The sequence below is a fragment of the Oncorhynchus tshawytscha genome, linkage group LG19 (genome assembly GCF_018296145.1).
Source record: "Oncorhynchus tshawytscha isolate Ot180627B linkage group LG19, Otsh_v2.0, whole genome shotgun sequence".
Lineage (NCBI taxonomy): Eukaryota > Metazoa > Chordata > Actinopteri > Salmoniformes > Salmonidae > Oncorhynchus > Oncorhynchus tshawytscha.
In genome coordinates, this window is record NC_056447.1 from 50,528,756 (window position 1) to 50,540,783 (window position 12,028).

Genomic DNA, 12,028 nt, shown 5'->3' on the forward strand with positions numbered 1-12,028 from the left:
GTAGTATATCAGAAGCATATTATATGTACAGGAATAGTTAAATAGGACAGGCCTTGACAAGAATACAGTATATACATATGAAATGGGTAAAACAGATTTAAAGACATTCTGATGAGCGCAACAAAGTTTGAGGATATTTTATCAATAAAAGTAGAAATCAGCAATCTTACGAGTAAACTAGCAAGCCCAGGTTTCAATGGGCGATAAGAAATGAAAAGAAGCGTGGATATTTGACCTGGCAAAGCGGTTTTATGCGCTGACTGAATCGGAGCTGATAATCAGGCTCAGGGTTTTTTTTTTTTATGAGCTGGTCTCGGAAATAAATTACGAGTCCTCACTTTCCAAGATCGAGTCAATATCGAGTAAAAATGTATCCGACACCAAGACAATACACTCAATGGGGTCGCAAGACCGGACAGTACAACACTGCTGTCCTGTCCGGTGTGTATGGTAGCCGGTAGCGATCACAGCGAAGGGTGGCGCTATTTCACCTAGTGACCGTGGTGTGAAAATGTTTTTTTGATGACACTGCGGTGGTAGTAGTTAGTAAGCAGCAGTAATGCTGTGTTCAACTACTTGTGGGAACTTGGAAACTCGGAAATGTCCGACTTGCTAACTGGTGATAGTTATACACGTGCGGTGTTGAACGACTCATCAGGTCGGACATTTCTTAGGTCATAGTTCCGACTAGTATTTTAACGCGGCCTAAGTAGGCAGGCACCCCTCACGAGCGATCTATTGTGATCATCGGTTCGCACAGCTGGTCTGTTCTCCTACCGAAAAGGGAACGGAACATTCGCTACGGCTTCTTTTCCACCAGGTTCTTAACTTCGAATCCTCAATAGTCATGCTGGAAGCGACACCTTCGCAGATTTAGGCGACATTATCGGAGATAATAAACTAGCACACGCAGACAACAAATTATTCCTCTTTTTACGGCGTGTGGAAAGACTGCATCCGGACTGAAAAGAAACTCCGGGGACGGGGACACTGGTCGGAACAACGCACATCGTTTCTGGTGAGCGCTATAGTTACATTTTCTTATGGGTCCTTTGCAATATTGCAACAAATGTTAGCCTACTGTACAAGTGGCTTGGTGATAACGGCTTGAGGTGGCTACATTCATACAACAACAACGACAAGACACATTCTACCCTGCATTGTCACAAAATGGGGTAGCAATGTTTTCTTCACTGCTGTGTGTTTGTCAATGCCTTTCAATTTGTTATTGTGGGGGACAGGCTGTTTTCTATTGGAGTTATCCTAGGCTTTGGGATGTAAACTGGATACCCTCTCCACTGAGAATAATTACACGTTTAAAAGGCACGCCGCTACTATCATGTTTTATGTGGGATAGATAAGTGTGCACTATTTGTTGCTGAATTCGCAGAAAAATGTTCTTGTTTGATAAGGAAAGGTACCATTATTTCCCAAAACAGGGTTTAAGAGGAACCAAAATAAAATATTAATTTGAAACATATTTGGCAAAAAAACACCACATTATCCCTGCTAGTTTAGAATGTAGTCTTATGTGGGCGTGTATTGGGTAAATCCATTTAAATTAAAACACTTTTTGACAGCATCCCCTTTGATATAAACAACATTCCATACGTTTGCCCATGGAAGAAGGGGTCAGAAAGTTACATTTTTGGACCTGAATGCCAAAACATTCAAGAGATAACGCTGCTCGAAGTTGTCACTTTCTGCATCCCCCCCCCCTGTAAAATATACATTGTTGTTTGATATCATTTATAAGCTTACAAACTATTTGATCTATTTTAATATTTATTGAAAATGTAAAATAAAAAAATGTTTTGGGTCATTTTTAAACAATGTCAAATATTTCTTTCAAAAAACCAGATCCAAAACACACAACATCGACCACTAACAAAGCTATATAATGGTGTGGTCAGGTCCGAGGGACAAGAGAACAGAATTAGCAGAGGTCCTTGAAAGCTTTTCTTAAGCTGTGCCTTAAAGGAGGACAGAGACTCTGCATTATGTTGTTGCTTACACCCTATTTCACATCTGAGGTTTTTGTGTTGTGCCTGTCATCGGTTGAGACACAACATGCTCTTGAATACAGGATGGGTCGTCATTTCAGTCATAGAAATATAATTAATAGAATGGACCTTTTAAATTGAATTGAAATGTTAACTTGTAATTACTACCATAAATATGATCGCTGGTCCACCCACTGTTGAATGCCAACTTAAATGTTCATGTCTATTCTATTATCTATATTTCTGTGATTACAATAGGTTTCCTATGGATGATTGACAGTATCATTTAAAACAACAGATATTCCCATTCAAGTCAATATTCAAGTCAATATTCAAGTCAATATTCAAGTCAATATTCTCTAATGTGTGGACCTCCAACCATCTTTATACCAGGGTAGCCTAGTGGTTAGAGCATTAGACTAGTAACTGGAAGGTTTCAAGTTCAAATCCCCGAGCTGACAAGGTACAAATCTGTCGTTCTGCCCCTGAACAGGCAGTTAACCCAGTTAACCTAGGCCGTCATTGAAAATAAGAATTTGTTCTTAACTGACTTGCCTAGTTAAATAAAGGTAAAATAAAAAATTTGAATGTTGACATTAATATTTAATTACCATTTTATTCAAGAGCATGCTGTCTCAACCGAGGGCAGCACAACACAAACCGTAGACGATGTCAAATAGGATCTAAGCTACAACATCTGTAAATATTATTTTTTTTAAATCGGAGTTTACACGTTTTTAGATAATTGGCGTTAAATGTCAATTATTTTATAATAAAAAAACAAATCTGAAACCCTGTTTGTAAACTTTTTAAAATGATATCAATCTAAACCATTTGTCTTTTCCAGTGATGAAGATGTGCAGGGCTCTACACAGTGCGACCATTTTACTCTCATACGTGCATAAATAGTTTTCTGTGCGACCTGGAATTTAAATTTAGGACCCACCAGTACACCCAGAAAAATTCTAGCTTCAATACCTCAAATATTTTTCATTGTGCGCCTACATTTTTAAACTTAGGCGCACCTCTGCTCCTTGTAAAAATGTGTTTTTTTAACGTTTCAGTGTGAAGCTATGACATGGATGTCTTACGGTATAGTGGGGTATGCAAAATGGGGCAATTTTGAGCACCTGTAATCTCTTGAATGTGTTGGCGTTCAGGTCCAAGAAGTCACTTTCTGAGCACTTCTATAATGGGCTAATATGTATGTAAGGTTTCGTTCAAATCAAAAGGGGTGCTGTCAAAAAGTGACTGAATTCAAATGAATTGACCGTGTTATTGTGAAGTGATGATACCCAACATTGATTTACTGACCCGTATTTTAAATCTCTCGTGCTTTATGTGTTTTATGTGGACCCCTAGGAAGAGGTGCTGCTGCATGTGCAGTAGTTAATGGGGATCCTAATAATCTAAACCTGTTTGTTTTCCAAAAATATTTCTAGAACAAAATCATTTTTGAATGAAATCCTTTTAAAATTAAATCCCTATGCCAATCCTCTCCCAAAAGGCTTTATTTAACTCAATTAATAGAGAATGGATTGCATCCAACATCCCAGAGAAATATTAGTGATTATCTACACTTTTTTTGTTTGAATTTATGTCGTGTGGAGATCAAATCAAATGTTTCCTGTCACATGCGCCAAATACAGCAGGTGTAGACCTTAATGTGAAATGCTTACTTACAAGCCCTTAACCAACAATGCAGTTCTAGAAATAGAGTTAAGAAAATAGTTACTAAATAAAGTTTTAAAAAATCTAATCAAAGTAACACAATACATTTACATAACAATAACAAGGCATACAGGGGGTACTGAGTCAATGTGAAGGGGTACATGTTAGTCGAGGTAATTTGTAAAGTGACTATGCATAGATAATAGACAGCGAGTTGCAGCAGCATAAAAACAAAGGGGGGGGAGGGGGTCAATGTAAATAGTCCAGGTGGCCATTTGATTAGTTGTTCAGCAGTCTTATGGCTTGGGGGTAGAAGCTGTTTAAGGAGCCTTTTGGTCTGAGACTTGGTGCTTCGGTATAGCAGAGAGAACAGTCTGACTTGGCTGACTGGAGTCTTTGACAATATTCTGGGCCTAGTATATAGGTCCACGATGACCGGAAGCTTGGCCCCAGTGATGTATTAAGCCATACGCACTACCCTCTAGCGCTGTACCATCAGATGCCGAGCAGTTGCCATACCAGGCGGTGATGCAACCAGTCAGGATGCTCTCGATGGTGCAGCTGTAGATCTTTTTGAGGATCTGGGGACCCATGCTAAATCTTTTCAGTCTCCTGGGGAAGAGAATGTGGTGTTGTGCCCTCTTCACGACTTTCTTGGTGTGTTTGGATACGAAGGCGGGGACGATACTAAACTCAGCAAAATAAGAAACGTCCCACCAACCATACTGCTCGTTCTCTGCGTGATTTCCTGCAAGACAGGAAAGTCAGTGTTCTGCCATGGCCAGCGAAGAGCCCGGATCTCAATCCCATTGAGCACGTCTGGGACCTGTTGAATCGGAGGGTGAGGGCTCGAGCCATTCCCCCCCAGAAATATCCGGGAACTTGCAGGTGCCTAGGTGGAAGTGTGGGGTAACATCACACAGCAAGAACTGGCAAATCTGGTGCAGTCCATGAGGAGGAGATGTACTGCAGTACTTAATGCAGCTGGTGGCCACACCAGATACTGACTGTTACTTTTGATTTTTGACCCCCCTTTGTTCAGGGACACATTATTAAATTTCTGTTAGTCACATGTCTGTGGAACTTATTCAGTTTATGTCTCAGTTGTTGAATCTTGTTATGTTCATACAAATATTTACAAATGTTAAGTTTGCTGAAAATAAACGCAGTGAGAGGACGTTTCTTTTTTTTGCTGCGTTTAGTTCACTATTTTTCCAAGGCAAAAATCTGTAGTATGTAAAATATTGTTTGTTTATAGCTTGTAAAATAAATCAATGTGACTCTGGATGACAACATAATGATGTTAGTTGCTAACATTACGGCAGTTTTCCGAAAGAAGCTAAATCTGCTTTGTTTTGTTTCCTTGTCACAGTACAGGTATCGTCCCGGCCCTACTAGATACATTAGTTGGCAGGATGGAGCCTTGCTGCTTGGCAGACAGAACCCTGTAGAGCAGCTTTACAGTACAGACTACAGGAGGGTGTTTCTCTGGGTTCACTTCAAGGATGACTCAAGTGGTAGTCAGTCATTTTCATGGTATTCCTTCCGTGTGTGTGGTGTGTGTGGCAGGATGTCCTGAAGGAAGACGTCATTGTTCTGAATGTGATCTCACTCAGCCTGAGGGACCGTGTACACACACACTATAGACTACATTTCCTTTGTAAAGCTAGTGCCTGCTCTGGGCCAGAAGTCCCCTGTGTATCTAGCCTGGAGCTGGCTGTTATAGTGTATTGATTACCGGTATTGTAAAGTTGGAATAACCAGTGTGTGTGTATATATTGTTACTCCTATGTTTGAGTCAAGACCATTTCAAAGAATTGGAAAGTAAATCGACCCAAGCTCTGGTGGAAAGTATGTCAGCCTGAGTTCATGTGTTGACCTGGACTGCTATTTTTTGTTTTTGGTGTCAGAAATTTTATTTATTTTACCTTTTATTTAACTAGGCAAGTCAGTTTAGAACAAATTCTTATTTTCAATGACGGCCTAGGAACAGTGGGTTAACTGCCTGTTCAGGGGCAGAACGACAGATTTTGTACCTTGTCAGCTCAGGGATTTGAACCGAGGCACAACATGTCAAGCTGTTGTGCCTAAAGGCGTCTGCCTGCTTCCTGGCCGAAGCGGTTTGGAAGAGTTCGTGCATATGACAATGTTTTGTGATGTTTTTGTTTGTTCTGGATTTTGGTGAGGTTTTTTTTCCGGCTGTTTGGGCGTTTTCTGAAGGCAAGCCACAGTTTGGAGCTGAAGTCTACGCCCCTCCATCGGTGATTGGTCAACAGTAGGGATTCTTTGTTGTCATTCATTGAGAGATGACTCATTTTCATGCAAATTCTTTCATTGACAAATACAGCACGGAACATCTTAGTTAGATGTAAAATTGCGCGACTAAGATTTCCTCTGCAAAAATGTCAAATGAATAACAGATTTCTTGAGTTATCTGAGATTAATTCAGACTTTTAAGTTAGCCAGTATTTACTACGGCGTCTCAAAATGGACAAACAGTACTATAACAGATTGAACAATGAGACAGATATTTCACTGGATGTTTAAATGTGAAGTACCTGCTTGGTGTTTCCACTCACTACCAAATATGGTAGTGAGAGGAAGCCCACTGGCGGGCAGTGGGAGAAGATGGAACGAGATGTATTGAGCACATTTTCTCATCAATGAAACATTTGATCGCAATACAGTTTTCTGTTCCCAGAACTAGAATGAACAGGTTTGTATGATGATGCTAGAATGTGCCAATAGGATCTCTCTCGCTCATGCTTGGCTCTGCCTCCCTCCTTGCTTGTTCTGCCCACTATGGCTCATTTGTTCCCATTGGAAATGACAGGCTGTGGTCTATCTTGGGTTAGTTATAAGAATCTATTGCCGCTTTTTAAAAAGTTTTTCATGCGAAGGTCTTTTGAAGGGATTATGCGAGCACATTCGTTCGGCTAGCAGCGTTCGGCTAGCAGCGTTCGGCTAGCAGCGTTCGTAGCAGCGGTTCGGCTAGCAGCGGTTCGGCTAGCAGCGTTCGGCTAGCAGCGTTCGGCTAGCAGCGTTCGGCTAGCAGCGTTCGGCTAAGTGCCAGCCAAACTGAACCGTGCTGACACCTTAAAGACCCCGGTTCTACAGCTGCACAATCGAGAGCGCCATCACCGCCTGGTATGGCAACTGCACCGCCCTCAACCGAAAGGCCCTACAGACGTTGGTGCGGAAGGCCCAATACATCACTGGGGGCCAGCTCCCTGTCCTCCAGGACACCTACACCAGGAGATGTCTGAGGAAGGCCCGAAAGATTGTCAAGAACTCCAGTCACCTGAGCCACAGACTTAACTCTATTACCATCTGGCAAGCGGTACCAGAGTATCAGGTCTCACACCAACAGGCTCCAAGACAGCCTTTACCACCAGGCCATCAGACTGCTGAAAAGCTAAACCTAGCTGTCTCCCTGAACCGTCCTGCACATTAGTGACTATATGCACTGACTACTTACTCTCACTCACTCACACAATGGAATTAATCCCAGCTGCTGTTCTAATATATACTATTGATTCCACTACCCACTTTACATTTGTAAATACAGTCCATTGCTACTATGCATAGCTGAAAATTTGTCCACGATCATTTAGCCCACGTTGTTAATAATTTTTGTATGGAGGTCAATGAGTGTTGAGTTTGGTCAACAAAATATGTAATTGCTAATTTGGTACGTGAGGCTTATTTGATAGAATAAAAGTAATTTTTTTATTTAACCTTTTATTTAACCAGGCAAGTCAGTTAAGAATAAATTCTTATTTACAATGATGGCCAAGGAACAGTGGGTTAACTGCCTTGTTCTGGGGCAGAACGACAGATCTTTACCTCATCAGCTCGGGGATTCGATCTAGCAGCCTTTCGGTTACTGGCCCAACACTCTAACCACTAAGCTACCTACCGCCCCAGTAATGGTTAGGTTGCTACGAATGCACTGATATAAGTGGATGCGAGTGGCACTTCGTGCAACTTTGGGGGGAAAAAGACAATCTGAGTTGTGCCTGGTGTCATAGAGATAACTCATCATGGATATAACCCATTTTAGCATGGACTTTGCCATTGAGGGCTCCACCATTTTAAAGTAGTCAACTTGGTAGGGATTCAAATGAGTTGGGAGAAATCAGCCAATGAAGAAGAAAATTGACTAAATTAAAATGGAGATAGCTTTGATGCTATCACAGATGCTATAATGGCACAGATACAAAGATGAGTCGCTCTCTCTCATTGGCTAGAATGGTCCCACCTGATCTTGGTTCCCCCTGTATGCCTTCATCTTTAAAGACATGTATTTCCATTGTTAGAGCAGTCACATGTCTATCTTGTCAGTATAGACAATCTTTGGTAAAGCGGTGGTTGGAAAATGTGTAATTTGTCTTTGATACTCTGATTGGTTAGAAATGATCCTATCGCTGATGACTTTATACAGCACCCCTCGTGCCCCTCATCACCACAAATGACTTCACTGATGGCAGTCTCAGACTAAAGTCTGCGGTGAACAACAGAGTAACAAAGAATTTAGTGTGAGTCGTCAGGCTATGCCAAAACTCCATCTCACACAAAACAGGCTGAAACTTCACGCTGTCTTTTTATTAAACAGCTCTTACACTGAAAGGGTATTTATTGTAATTTTCACAATTTTAGAGTATTATTTCAATCTCAGTGTGGAACTGTTTCTATAAAACACAGGAAAATCACATTTGTTACTGCACTGGGCCTTTTTAAGCAGCCAGACCAATGACAGCTAGCTGAAGGTTAGTGTCGCCTCTCACTAGTCCCCAACAGAGCAGCTGCCATGACACACGCGCGCACACGGAATCCACACCACACACTCCCCATTCCTGTAACTCCGGTCTATAAATAACCATTCATACCAAGTCTTCCTCGATCTCTGCTGTATTAACATAATAGAACTCTGGCTCCCAAAGCAGCCCCTCCTGAAATGCAGTTGCCATAGACAACAAATCTTAGTGAGCAAATTTAGCTCCCTGGCCTGTCGCCCAACTCTCTCAATTTGCAGTCAGCCTGATAAACAGACGCGCGCGCTCACACACATCGCGCTCGGTACCGCATCGCCATGCACCTCCCAAATGTGGTAACAATGTGTAGGGCTCTGTATAGCTCCGCATTGACATGATTGGTTGACGGTAGGTGGGGGCGGGACATCCTGTATCAACACAAACTCACTTCCTTGACAACAGCTCTGCGCTGAGGCCGTGTCACCGAAAATGCTGCACGGTCAATGCAGACGTCAGATTGACCATACAAAGCACTTCTCTCCTCAAAATGCGCGCTCTCCTGCCAGTTTGTGCACTTATATTGTTTTAATCACTTCATTGTGTGAATTCTTTGATTGTTAATGTATGTCAATTCCCCATTGCATATATCACCCGAGTACATTTAATGTCATGCTCTGATCCAGAGGAAATGTCATAGAATAGGCCTACTTCTTATTGGTGCTTGACTTGGACTGAAATAGGTTCCAGTACTCATTTTGGGTGCTGGTACTGTTTATATTTAGGTGCAGGAGCTCCATAATACTTCTGAGCTAATATTCTATAAGAGGAACAGGAGCTCGAGCAGTATAACATTTGTGGCAGCAGGTAGCCTAGTGGTTAGAACGTTGGGCCAGTTACCGAAAGGTTCCAAGATTGAATCCCTGAGCTGACAAGGTTGACTAAAAAACATGTCGTTCTGCCCCTGAAAAAGGCAGTTAACCCACGGCTCCCTAGTAGGCCATCATTGAAAATACAAATTTGTTCTTAACTGACTTGCCTAGTTAAAATGATTATTTAAAAAAAATATATATTTTAAGTTCCTTGCAGACAGGCCATGTGTAGCAAGGATATTTTCTAACTGCAGGCTGCAATGTTTTTTATTTGTTGGCTTTATTTAGGCCATTTTTACATATTTAAAAAACATTTTTTTTTTTTTTTTACCTTTTTATTTAACCAGGCAAGTCAGTTAATAAATCTTGTTATGGACTAGGTCCCTGTGGCGGGATCAAATCAGCGGAAATTTTAGAGCGCAACCTATAGTTTTTGATAAAACTCAAACTTTCATTAAAACACACATACAAGGTACTGAATTAAAGCTACACTCGTTGTGAATCTAGCCACCAAGTCAGATTTGTAAAATGCTTTTCGGCGAAAGCATGAGAAGCTATTATCTGATAGCATGCACCCCCAGAATACCAGACCGTCAACAAAACAACAGATTTTGCGGTAGCCGGCGCTACCCAAAACGCAGAAATAAAATATAAAACATTCATTACCTTTGACGAGCTTCTTTCTTGGCACTCCTATATGTCACATAAACATCACAATTGGGTCTTTTTCCCGATTAAATCCGTCATTGTATACCCAAAATGTGATTTGCTGAAGACCGGTCTGATCCAGAAAAATGCCCCTTTACAAGACGCAACGTAACTTTTTAAAATTACAAAAGTTGCCTATAAACTTTTACAAATCACTTCAAATTACTTTTCTAAACCAACTTTAGGTATTAATAAACGTTAATAATCGATCAAATTGATCATGGGGCGATCTGTATTCGATAGCAGCAAGTCTTGAAATCATACTCCATGTTTTCACTTTCATAACATCCTGTGGTGAGCCCCAAGAAAGGAAGTGCCTATACATCACAAAACCAAGGATAAAGCTGCCCCAAAATTCCAGCACTGGCGACATCGTGTGGAAGCTGTAGGCGTTTACAGTGGATCCCCATGTATTTTCCTCAGCCTTAGACAATACATTGACTGGCGGATGAATATTATTTTTGTGTTTTTGGTGAACAGTTTTTCGAAGGATTTTGACTCCTAAACACGTTCTGTTATAGCCACAGACACGATTTAACCAGTTTTAGAGACTTCAGAGTGTTTTCTATACACACACACACTTATCATATGCATATACTATATTCCTGGCATGAGTAGCAGGACGCTGAAATGTTGCGCGATTTTTAACAAAAAGCTGCGAAAATTCACAGCCTCCTTATTATGAACATATTCTTATTTTCAATGACAGCCTGGGAACAGTGGGTTAACTGCCTGTTCAGGGGCAGAATGACAGATTTGTACCTTGTCAGCTCGGGGGTTTGAACTCGCAACCTTCCGGTTATTAGTACAACGCTCTAACCACTAGGCTACGCTATACACATGAGAAAGGTTGCCGACTCCTCGTGTAGCCTATTGCCTGGCAACTTGAGAGTAATAGCAGGAGCGTAGTTGACATACGCTTGATTCTTATTTCATCAAACCGTAAGTTTGAAAAATCAGACACGCTCAATGCATATAGTTGATTGAATTAAAACACACAGGGTGTGTCGGTCTATACAGTGGGGCAAGAAAGTATTTAGTCAGCCACCAATTGTGCAAGTTCTCACACTTAAAAAGATGAGAGAGGCCTGTAATTTTCATCATAGGTACACTTCAACTATGACAGACAAAATGAGAAAAAAAATCCAGAAAATCACATTGTAGGATTTTTAATTAATTAATTTGCAAATGATGGGGGAAAGTAAGTATTTGGTCACCTACAAACAAGCAAGATTTCTGGCTCTCACAGACCTGTAACTTCTTCTTTAAGAGGCTCCTCTGTCCTCCACTCGTTACCTGTATTAATGGCATCCGTTTGAACTTGTTATCAGTATAAAAGACACCTGTTCACAACCTCAAACAGTCACACTCCAAACTCCACTATGGCCAAGACCAAAGAGCTGACAAAGGACACCAGAAACAAAAATTGTAGACCTGCACCAGGCTGGGAAGACTGAATCTGCAATAGGTAAGCAGCTTGGTTTGAAGAAATCAACTGTGGGAGCAATTATTAGGAAATGGAAGACATACAAGACCACTGATAATCTCCCTCGATCTGGGGCTCCACGCAAGATCTCACCCCGTGGGGTCAAAATGATCACAAGAACGGTGAGCAAAAATCCCAGAACCATACGGGGGGACCTAGTGAATGACCTGCAGAGAGCTGGGACCAAAATAACAAAGCCTACCATCAGTAACGCACTACGCCGCCAGGGACTCAAATCCTGCAGTGCCAGACGTGTCCCCCTGCTTAAGCCAGTACATGTCCAGGCCCGTCTGGAGTTTGCTAGAGAGCATTTGGATGATCCAGAAGAAGATTGGGAAAATGTCATATGGTCAGATGAAACCAAAATATAACTTTTTGGTAAAAACTCAACTCGTTGTGTTTGGAGGACAAAGAATGCTGAGTTGCATCCAAAGATCACCATACCTACTGTGAAGCATGGGGGTGGAAACATCATGCTTTGGGGCTGTTTTTCTGCAAAGGGACCAGGACGACTGATCCGTGTAAAGGAAAGAATGA

The 12,028-nt window shown here is 41.5% G+C and overlaps 1 pseudogene; it reads left to right on the forward strand.

Annotated features, from left to right (window-relative positions):
* Positions 1 to 538: 538 nt before the first annotated feature.
* The window catches only part of LOC112219040, a 61,803-nt pseudogene continuing 50,313 nt past the window's right edge, over positions 539 to 12,028 (forward strand).